This window comes from Gadus chalcogrammus, chromosome 12 (genome assembly GCF_026213295.1).
Source record: "Gadus chalcogrammus isolate NIFS_2021 chromosome 12, NIFS_Gcha_1.0, whole genome shotgun sequence".
Lineage (NCBI taxonomy): Eukaryota > Metazoa > Chordata > Actinopteri > Gadiformes > Gadidae > Gadus > Gadus chalcogrammus.
Genome location: NC_079423.1, coordinates 29,101,574 through 29,109,818, shown reverse-complemented (window position 1 = coordinate 29,109,818; position 8,245 = coordinate 29,101,574). Strand labels below are relative to the sequence as shown.

General features: G+C 43.7%; 1 long non-coding RNA gene across 8 annotated transcripts in view; it reads right to left on the bottom strand.

Annotated features, from left to right (window-relative positions):
- Positions 1-7,526, bottom strand: part of LOC130393722 (uncharacterized) — a 14,660-nt gene extending 7,134 nt beyond the window's left edge. For 4 of the 8 annotated variants that reach the window (XR_008897130.1, XR_008897128.1, XR_008897131.1 and 1 more), the window contains exons 1-9: positions 7,411-7,526; positions 3,770-7,264; positions 3,432-3,532; positions 3,192-3,341; positions 3,000-3,094; positions 2,829-2,907; positions 2,642-2,755; positions 1,897-2,017; positions 1,556-1,711 (exon numbers count right to left, since the gene is read on the bottom strand). This is a non-coding gene — a long non-coding RNA (uncharacterized LOC130393722). Of the gene's footprint in view, positions 1-1,555; positions 1,712-1,896; positions 2,041-2,641; positions 2,756-2,828; positions 2,908-2,999; positions 3,095-3,191; positions 3,342-3,431; positions 3,533-3,769; positions 7,265-7,410 lie in introns of all 8 variants that reach the window. The other 4 variants (XR_008897129.1, XR_008897133.1, XR_008897135.1 and 1 more) reach the window with 4 other exon arrangements.
- Between the last annotated feature and the right edge of the window lie 719 nt (positions 7,527-8,245).

The following is an 8,245-nucleotide window of genomic DNA, read 5'->3' as shown; positions in this document are numbered from 1 at the left end:
ATGGACATCCAACGTCCAAGTGCTGTCACGTGATTCCACTTGCCACCCCGACTGACGTCACTGGCTAATGGCTGGCTAATGACTGAAACAACATGATTGCAAAAACATGCGTTTGTGAAATGAGTTTTTGATGGGTCCACTTAAGCCAGGGGTGTTTCTAGGTATCATAAACATCCGGGGCTTAGCCCAGACGTTAAATGAAAATGCCAATGCTTTATTTTGCATGAAATCTTAATCATAATGCTTCACCTAAATAAACAAAATGCGCAGTTTATTATAGCTTAAAAAAGCTACCTGACTGCTGCGCTGCTTATCCCCTAATGTCTAAAGTTCCATTCAAGTTATTTCAGAGTAAAATTAACACAAGTGAGACAGACTTTACACACACACATCTGACTGGGGATAGGATAGGTTAATTCACTTAAGGTGGTAAAAAGGTTATGTTTTTAAACTGTTTATTCTCTTGCCAGAAGGACTATCTAGACTAGTACTTAACTAGTACATAATTATAAATATTTCTACTTTTATTTTAACCCAAAAATTATATTCGGGGCTAATTAAACACAGGGTCTGTGATTAGGATGTCTGGGTTCAGGTTCTGCGTTCAGGGCCTAATCGACCAGGTAAACACGCGTCCTGCCGTCCAAGTTCCAGGTGGTTAATATTTAGCTCAGACTTCGTTCACTCAATACATTCATGATCCAAAATCTGATCGCAGCTGACCTCAGATCTGGTGAACTGGGCTTTTATTTCTTTCACTTCATACGTTTCGACCAATGCTGTTGCTGGAGGCAGAGTTATTTGCAGACAAACTAGACCAGCCCATGAACATTTTAAAATGTAAATACACAGACATTCCTGTATAATTAAGGTGTATGACCGCTCCCTCTGCTGGACAACAGTCTCACACCAAACTACATTTTCCGTTTGAAACAACGTAGCTATAGTACATAGATGTGAGACGGGTTGGTGGATTGAACGTGTTGTAGTAGCAGAGAATGGCCTGCGAGGCAGTATGTACATTGTTAAATACATGAATAGGCTTGAATTTAGTAGTAATATGGAGGTTTCATATTTTTACAAAATGGATTATGTGAACATTGCTGAATAACAATCATGTATATTAAATGTATTGCAGGAGTTTAGCTTGACATTAACCAAGTTAAAAGGACAATTAAATGAACCGCACCAAACATGTCGAAGTCAATGTGGGATTTTAATATATAAACAAAAACACTTGACAGAAGTTTAATACAATTTTGTAAAGGAAAGCAGAGGAAAACATTTTCCCAAATTAATCTTTTCAAAATGTCATCACCATTCCGAAAGCAAGTGAAGAGGTTTGTGTAAAAGCAGTCCTCCCTGACCAGCTCTGTCCCTGACTCTAAACCCTGACTCTCAACCCTAACGCTAAACCCTCTGAGGGCAGGAAGACGCACCTTTAGTGTAAAGGTTTGGACCACAGAGAAGGAAGAAAAGAGGAAGCAGTAGAGAGTAGTGAAGTAGTGAGGTTAGTGACAGACGTGAAGGAAGGCGTGTGGAAGCACACGGTTACATGTGGGGTCAAGAAGATCACTCCCACTGGAGGTCATTGATCCATCAGCCTCAGACTGCCGAGTTCAGCAGGTCTTCTGGAGGACGAGGCTCAGATGAACTGAGGAGACGGGACCAGCAGGATGTCAGGATCAGGTGAGGTTCAGCTCAGGTGTGTCTGCCCGGACCAAACAAGGACATTGATTAGGTTCAATATTCAAAAGATGCAACATTATCTGAACCAAAGATAAGTAATTAAGGAGCAGGCAGGCTTTAGGGCGCCTTGCTCAAGGACGCATCACTGTATTCTGAGGACTTGAACCCGGCACCATTGGTTTGAGAGTTGAACCCCCAACCCCCTACCTAGTCCACTATGTCCAGATAATGCAAACTTATGAGGAATCCTTGATGGTAGAGTCCTGGTGGTCCTCAGGATTTGCCTTCCAGATGTACGGCTTCTCCATCAGTCCTCCAGATTCCTGGTCTGGTTACAAACGTAATTTGTCTCTAATGTAAGGTAACAAACACAGTAGTAGTTTGTCTCTAATATCAGGTAACAAACACAGCAGTAGTTTGTCTCTAATGTAAGGTAACAAACACAGGAGTAGTTGGGCTCTAATGTAAGGTAAAAAAAACACAGTAGTAGTTGGGCTCTAATATCAGGTAACAAACACAGTAGTAGTTGGGCTCTAATATCAGGTAACAAACACAGTAGTAGTTTGTCTCTAATGTAAGGTAACAAACACAGTAGTAGTTTGTCTCTAATGTAAGGTAACAAACACAGGAGTAGTTTGTCCCTAATATCAGGTAACAAACACAGTAGTAGTTTGTCTCTAATGTAAGGTCACAAACACAGTAGTAGTTTGTCTCTAATGTAAGGTAACAAACACAGGAGTAGTTTGTCCCTAATATCAGGTAACAAACACAGTAGTAGTTTGTCTCTAATGTAAGGTCACAAACACAGGCGTAGTTGGGCTCTAATGGCGCGCAACAAAGTAGCAGCTGTAGTTTGTCTGGTAAACCACCACAATAGTATGCCGTAACTTGTTCTGGACAAAATAATCCTGCGTTACAACAAGTCCACTCTGTTTATTTTAGGCAAACTTACAAGGATCCTGGTTGGTGGAGTGTTGTCGTCCTCCAGAGTCTTGGCTCCTCCGTCAGCTCTCCTCCATCAGAGTCCTGGTCTGGAACAAACAGCGCGCGAGTCTGGCCCTAAAGTCTGGTAACAAACATGTAGTTTGTCTTATTTTTAAGCCCTTTATTTCCAGTTTGTTTGGTTAATACCAACTTACAATCCTTGTTGGTAGAGTGATGGTCATCCTCCAGATTCACGGCTCCCCTACCAGCTCGCCTCCGCTCCAGAAACACGTTCTAGTAAGAAAACACAGCGGTAGTTGGTTAACGCATGTCAAAGTAACAGCTGTATTTTGCCCTTTAAATCAACCATGTAAGTAAATACAAACTTATGAGGAATCCTTGTTGGTCGATTCCTAGTCGTCCTCCAGCGTCTCAGCTCCTCCAGCAGCTCTCCTCAGACAGAGTCCTGGACTGGAACAAACTGCAAAAATGTCTTGCTTCAACATGTGGTAAAACAAATGCAGTCGTCTGGTATATAGCAGTATTCTACGAGAAGTGGCAGTGAGTGTGATGATCACTTCAGAGTCAAGCTCCATCTACCCCACGACAGACGTCATTCACCAGGCAGGCCCTCCACAAGCTCCTCCACCAGCCCTGGGCCTTCAGCACGGCTCCTCTATCAGCTCCTTCAGCACGACTCCTCCATCAGCTCCTTCACTTACTCACAGCTTGGCACAGATTTAAAGTCATAAGATGATCAAAACCAGACCTAAACTACCGTGGATTTTAGTGTTTCAGATGAGCTTGGTGATGGTTACCCTCTGGTCCGGTGCTGCAGGCCCCTGGTCTCCAGCCTCAGTCCCGGTCCACCCTGGCACCACAAGCCTCCGGTCCCCAGCCTCTCAGCCTCGCCTTTCAGCTACAGCAGCAGGGTTATATCAGCATTTGCCCAACAATAAATTTATTTGACTCATACGAAACCAAGTTACACAATTAATTGAACTATTTTATAACTCAAGGCCAGAAAGGACTTGAGACCAGACATTAGAATCCCGTTTTTGGGAATGAAGACAGAGCAGTCCACAAGTTTAAAGAAGTGGTTCAGGCCATGCATTGAAACTGACCTGAGAAGACTCTACTCACGCAGAGCACTGACCTGTTCTGGAGGACTTCTGACAGGAGGTGGAGGTCTGGCTCTGGGTGAGGAGGTGGAGGTCTGGCTCTGGGTGAGGAGGTGGAGGTCTTGCTCTGGGTGAGGAGGCAGACACCTTGGGACAAACTACATGTTACCTTTTTAACCTTGTACAGTTGTAGAGTATCTTCTACTGTAACATGTGGGAATGACGGCCATTATTTTAGCTTTTATATTATCCAGTTGTTAACTCTGCACCAAAGTCAATGGTTAACGTCAATCCATTGGGTAGGGTTTAACTTCTGTGGTAATTAATGACAGATATTTAGAACGTACAAAAGCTGAAGTAACAAAGAACACTAAGCAGTATCGATATTAAATCAAATATACTCAGCCATATTCAGGTGCTGGGTTCCGTTGAAGAAATTTCAAATTATCTTCCACCTTGAAATGATTTTAAGCCTTCCCTGATGGGCCCGCAAGTAGAACGCTGTTTTGTACGCAGTGAGAGTCCCGCAACGTCATTGTGGTTAAAAGTACGGCGCAACCATCGGAAATTAAACATATTGTACGACGTACGTGCTAGTATGTATTTAATATCAAACTTTAGTTATTTAAGATAGGGGCAACAATTCCCAATGGAAACCGACTGAATTTTTTTTTCCCGTTGGCAACGGCTCGAGGTTACGCAAATACAATCCAGAACGTTCCGCCAGATTCCCTCAGGGGACTCCCGTCCAACTAACTGCCAGGTGGTTTCTTATGGTTGTCAAGACTACAACGTTCTATGCTAACCATTGGGACTAAATCAAGTGACCGCACTCAGAACCTTCCACGGCGGGAAGCACAAACCGTCCGACTGGAATCCGAACATTCCGGCCGGAACCAACCAAAGAAAAAGAGAACCAGCGCCTCACCTTGAGCTGAACGGAGGAAGATCCTGAAGTCTAGCGATGGTCTTCATCAAAACACAGCCAACAGACTTACCTTGAGGAGATCTGTTTGTTGCTGTTGGTCATTAATACTATTCAGTGTACCTTTACATTATTATGCACCCAGTGTGTACAAGTTATATCACTCAAAACCATACGAAGAACCAAACTACCATGTACGTCCCACAACAACTTTAAACCTCAAATCCTGGAATTATTCAATACAAAACTGTCTACATTTGACAATTTTCTAGATTATTCAGGGTACAAACCATACAGAGCAAATCTAAAGGTGGACCTCACAGAGAGCCGACCATAGCCCTGCAACGTCACCCTGACCGCCTCATCACCAACAGCAAATCATGCCAGCCAGCCAACACATGTACAGCTCCAGTGAGAAGTGGGCATCTGATTAAAAGGACTGCCGATAATAAAAAGCCGAAATCCTGAACTATCCAACCATCTTCATGGTTTAAAGATTTACAGACTTGACATTCCATTGTGTTCTAATTACCTTAGTCTGCTCCCTTGTTACTTATAAAACTCTACATCTCCATCCCTAGAGTGTTGCATCCTACTTATGGGGTTTTGGTCTGAGTGAGCAGAGATGCATGCTGGGATACAGTGCTGTCTGAAGTCTTCAGTTCCATAGACACGCCCCTCAGGAGAAACCAAGTGTTTGAGAATCTGTCGTGACATCAGTTACATGAGCTGGAATATCCTTCAAGATGGCGCCAGGATTCTCAGAGGAGAAAGGCCAAGAGGAAGATGTGTGGGTTCTTCCTCGCAGCCAGTGGAACACAACAACGGTCTTCATCAGAGTACCATGGAACACTTTGAAACAGTCTCCTCTTCACACCTCAAGCCCCAGTGAAGGTTTCCTTACCTCCTCAGCTGAAGAGCACAACTTCAGCTCGAAGAGCCCACTAGCAGGAGTTGGTTTAAGGGAACGCTGTGATTTAAGGGAACCAATCGTTCAGCTAGTCCTGTCCGAAACAAATACAGTTCAGCCTGAGAAGACGTGCAACTGAGAGCAAGACAAGATCCACAGGGCTCTCCATCAATCCAGCCAGGTAGGAAGAGCCGTCTCATTACAGGTCTGAAGGTCATCTTGAATATCCATTTAGGTCCCTTTCCAACGTCAGACTCTCCTTGTGAAATTCCTTTTGGTGTCCATCCTCCATTGATCCTGATTGGTGTAGTCCTAGTTTGAAGTCACTGATCTGAATCCTTTTCTCGCTTGCATCCTTTTACACTCGAGTTGGATACTCTCCTTCCTGCCCAGTGTGTTGGATCTCGCTCCGGAGCGTCGCTCAGGGCTCTTCATGTCTACTGGAGGCCCTTACGTAAACGTGTGGCCGTCCATCAGGTAGGATTTAGTTGACCATTCCAATAGCCCAAGCCAATCACACAGACCCCCGTATGAACATTATCACTTTCAAAGCAAGCCGGACACACACACACACACACACACACACATAGAACCCAGGACAGGCACGTAGAACCCCATGCCAGGTGTGAGTGGGAGACACACACACAGTACAACCCTAGCGATGCTCAAAAATCTTCCATTTCATGTCAAACCCAAACACACACAAAGCACTGAGCCATAAAAGGCCAAACAATCATGCAGGGTAAAAACCTCATAGCAAATAACATTCCATCAGTGGCGACCCACATTGGTGATGGATTATGCTTGGCGTCTCCAAAATGTGTCCAAGGTTGATTCAACATCTCTGAAGTCATGTCTTTGTAGTCCAGTGGTTTCCTGAACGAGGGGCCTTCACAGATGCAAACGGTGCAGCTTTAGTCAGCCTGAGGACAGGAAGGAGGTCATCTGTTCAGAAGACGACACAGTGGAGGGGGGTGGCTCTTGAGGAGCAGGATCCATATGGGGATGGCCCCAAATAAGACCTTCTTGGAAATGAAACTGTTCCTGAGGAGTCACGATGCCTGGAGGGAACTGTTGAATGTGTTCCATGGATCTCTGTGTCAGACTGAAGTTGTGTTTTAGTCGTTGAGATGAGGAGCCCCCTCATCTCCCCCTGGTGTTTCTCCTTCTGAATCCATGTCTCCATCTTTAAGAACATTCCAGTCCATGTAACTGACGTCACGACAGTTTCTCAAACACTCGGTTTCCCCTGAGGGGGCGTGTCTACAGACCTGTAGACTCGAGACAGCTCTGTATCCCAGTATGCACCTCTGCTCACTCAGACCACACCCTGTATCATTAGTAAAGCAACACTCATGTGATGAAGATGCAGAGATCAGGAGAGTAGAATGAAAGAAGACTGAAGATATCAGAACCCAACCTATTACTCCAGCTTACAACAATAACTTGGAGCCTGTAACCATTTTAACAAATCATTAATACAAACATAAACCAAACACCTAAGTAACCCATGAACCAATAAAACATCCTTACTACTAAGATCAACCTTCAGGTAACAGGTTAACTCACCAGGAAGCCAAAATACATCAATGTGCCCAAGAGTAATGAGAAATTAATGACTTACAGTTTGCAGACATATGCTTCATGGTTAAGTTGGGATACTCACAGAACTTCAGTTAAATATCCATGATAGACCTTTGAAGGAAGGAACAGTTTACTCATGGTCCAAATTTCAAATGAGTTAAACCACCACAATCAAAGATTTCCTTCACACATTATCAGTGATTTATATTCAACATACAAGTCACGTCAGTTGTGCTTTCCCACACAATTCTACTCACATCAGGTTCAGATGAGATGCTCCTCTTTACTTCAAAAAGTCTTTAACCTGTGAAACTGGAAGAGATGTTAAATAAGTCACAACAGGCCTCAAGAAAACAGTCCACAAACAAATGTACTGTCCGGTTCCCTTTTAAGTGAAACGCACCAGATGCAACCAATTAACTAATTAAGAAAACCACCTGACAGGCGAGCTGCGGCAGGTGTGCTAATTAGTAAAACTCAATGCAGGTTCGGCACCCTGTGGTCTTCTTGGTAACAGTGAGAGGCTATTTCAGCCCTGTGTTTGATCTTAAATGAACTCCCTCATTTTAATTAAAGGGATGAGTCTGATTTGACTGATTTAGATTCAAACTTCAAAACGAAAAAAGTCTTCATTCAATTCACCTTACTTTGTGCGCGAGTGAGTGTGTGTGTGTGTGTGAGAATGAGAAGGAAGCTTTCATCAAAGAGACCAGAGAAACTCATTCACTGGTTAAACTGGAGTCATCGCCTACCACCACCACACACACACACACACACACACACACACACAATACACCATATAGATTCACACCATATGCACACACACACACCACAGATACAAACCACATATATATATACATGCACACACCATAGGTATACACCATATAGGTACGCACACACCATAGTTACACACCATATAGGTACGCACACACCATAGTTCCCCCCCATAGATACACACCATAAAGATAAACACACCAAATAGACACACACCAAAGATTAACTTAATATAGTTACAAACACCCCCCCACACACGATACTACATACAGTTCTGGTCACTAAATACTCCTCTCTTCGAGTCCCCTCTAATCCTTT